We start from the raw sequence: 3,092 nt of genomic DNA, 5'->3' as shown, positions 1-3,092 counted from the left end.
CGTACACACGGCCGAGGAACTCGACGGGCGAAACACATAGTTTTCCTCGTCGAGTTCCTTGTTAGGCTGTCGAGGAACTCGACAAGCTAATTTTCTCCATTCCCGTCAAGGAAATAAAGAACATGCTCTCTTTTTGGCTCGTCGAGTTTCTCGACAGTTTCCTCGACGAAAATGTACACACGACCGGTTTCCTTGGCAAAAAAATATCTCCCAGCAAGTTTCTTGCTGGTTTTTGCCGAGAAACTCGGTCGTGTGTACGAGGCCTGAGAGTCCTAGGTTTGATGGAAGACCTTTTTTTTCCCGAGGTAGTTACATTTGCCCATTTTTTCTCCAGACCTCTAAAATACAACATTCTAGCAACATGGGACAAACTGATCCAGTCTCTGGACAAACTGATCAAGCCTCTGGACAAAAAGATTGGTGTGTCACTGAGGACAATGTTGTCCCTGGTCTGACGACCAAAATCCTTTCTATATGACTTTCTGTATTCTCACAATGAATGTCATCTTCTCAGACTGGGGAGGAGTCCTGGGTACCCTGTCATTAAAGAGGACTTGATGGTCGGAATAGTCTAGTTTCTTAATCTGATGATTTGCTATCTCTACAGCTCTTGACTGTGCTACCGGAGCATCATCCAATCTGGAGTCAGTCAGACAATGCAAAAGAGTTGGCTTACATCAATCATCATGAGAGAAGTTCTCACTGTTGTAAAACAGGTATATTGGACCTGTCTAAACCTGGGCCCAGAACTTTACGTTCCAGACTGCAATGAACATTCCAAGCATAGCTAAATGGCAGACATACTTCCTCGGCCAGAAGCATCTGGACTCGGGGTAGTGGTTCTGACACTCAGATGGGTTTCCAGGACCTGTGCTGCATATAGAGGGTGTGGGATGCAGATCCTCTGGCTTCCAAATTTAACAACAAACTGGATAGATTTATCTCAAGACACAGGGATTCTCTAGTGGAAACAGTTGATGTTCTGGTGTCTCTGTAGGATCTGTACACCTTTTTCTATGACTTCCCTCCCCTGAAACTTCTTGCTTGTCTGCTTCACAGGTTCAAGATGGAGGCCATTCGAATGATCCTCATTGCTTCACACTGGCCTACGTGGATGTGATACACCAGCCTAGTAAGACTCCTGCCAGACAGTTTGTTGACTCTTCTAGATCATCAGGTTCTTCTGTCCCAAGGACCGATTTTATATCCTGCTGCATGGTCACTTACTTTATAATTAGGTTCAGCCCTTTCTATTCCTTTTCTGAGGCTGTTAGCTTCTCACTCTTTAATTAAGACCTTTGTGTGAGGGCCCTACCAGGGATGGACTGGGACAGAAATTTGGCCCTGGACTTCATCCAGACTGGCACAGTTTTACAGGTCTCTCCCATGGCGGCCGGACAACTCCCGCACTCCCCCCCCCCCACCGGCCACCCAAGCCCCCTCTCCCCTTTCACTAGCCACTAGCCGTTCTACTTTATTAGAGTAGAACGGCTGGTACTGGTACTCTTATAGGCAGTACCAGTGGGGAAGCTAGACATTATTTCACCCGAATCAGTTCGGTGCCCCCCTTATGGTACAAGATTAGGCAGAAGTGAGAAACTCCCAGGCCATAGCTGTTGAGTCAGCTGTCTGTCCCCTCCTGCCATACTCCTCTGTCGTCCCCCCTGCTCCTCTGGTCCTCCCCCTGCTTCTTTGTTACCCCCAGGTGAGCGTTGCAGGGAGGGAGAGACAGAGGAGCGGAGGGGGGCAGCAGTCCGCTGTCACTGAAGCCGGCCCACTGAGCCATCGGCCCACCGGGAAACTCCCTGTGGTCCCAATAGCCAGTCCATCCCTGGGCCCTACCATTTGGCTCCCTCCATCCATTCTGCTATGATTCCATGTGATCTCAGCACTTTATGATATAGTAGGCCTGGATGTGTTTGAGGACCTAATAACTATAAGTAACATTTTACTGTGGCAACTCTCAAGCAAACAGTTGAATTAGAAATTAAAAGTAGAAAGCAGTTATTTAAATTTGAAAGGCTGATTTATAAAAATAATAAATTGAATGGAAAGGACATGCTAATATACAATATCTCACAAAAGTGAGTACACCCCTCACATTTTTGTAAATATTTTATTCTATTTTTTCTTGTGACAACACTGAAGAAATGACACTTTGCTACAATGTAAAGTAGTGAGTGTACAGCTTGTATAACAGTGTAAATGTTCTGCCCCTCAAAATAACTCAACACACCATAAATGTCTAAACCGCTAGCAACAAAAGTGAGTACACCCCTAAGTGAAAATGTCCAAATTGGGATAAACCTGAGTGATATAAATGAAAGTAAATGATGGGGTATTTGCCCCTTTGCCCACTATTGTTTTTAAAAAGCCAACAGTACTGTTTTGTAAACAGTGAGATCAAGTTACAAGGATACTGATGGTTGCTTGAGGGTTGCTTGAGGCCCCCTCAAGCAACCATCAGTATACTTGTAACTTGATCTCACTGTTTACATATCAAATGGGATGTTGGCACATCTTACCATTTATACCATTATTTTAAAAGAGGCTATACTCTCCCATTTTCAACAGTACTGTTTTGGTATATTACTTTGGTATGATATTAATACATGTTTTTAGGAGTGGACCAGATTGGTCCCTCTGACAGCGCTGCTCTCTACTCAGACTATGTGAAACACAGTGTTAATGTCACTGCTACTTTTACAAGGTAACATTTGAGTTTGAAAGGGCATTTGGTGCATAAAAAAGTGGATTTATATCTTTGGTGGTTATTTGGGTGAATGTTTATACACAGGTTTTTATGCCTGGAGTTTAGCTTTAAACACACCATAAACACATTTTCCTCTTGCTTGTGTAGAAAAGTGAGAAAAAAAATCAAAAAAATATAATGTAGTGCATAATATAACATTATAAGTGATTTTTCAGGTGAATGTGTTTTATTTGGGCTCCACAATAGAAAACAAATACGTTACCAAAAAGAATTCACAACATTTTGCAATACCAATTTTGGCCTACAGGTGGCAAAATGAGCCAGAATATTTTCATAGATATATGTTAGACAAGAACAGTTTTCATCTGCATTAAACTGT

The sequence above is a fragment of the Rana temporaria genome, chromosome 3 (genome assembly GCF_905171775.1).
Source record: "Rana temporaria chromosome 3, aRanTem1.1, whole genome shotgun sequence".
Classification (NCBI taxonomy): Eukaryota; Metazoa; Chordata; class Amphibia; order Anura; family Ranidae; genus Rana; species Rana temporaria.
This window is presented reverse-complemented; position numbering follows the sequence as displayed.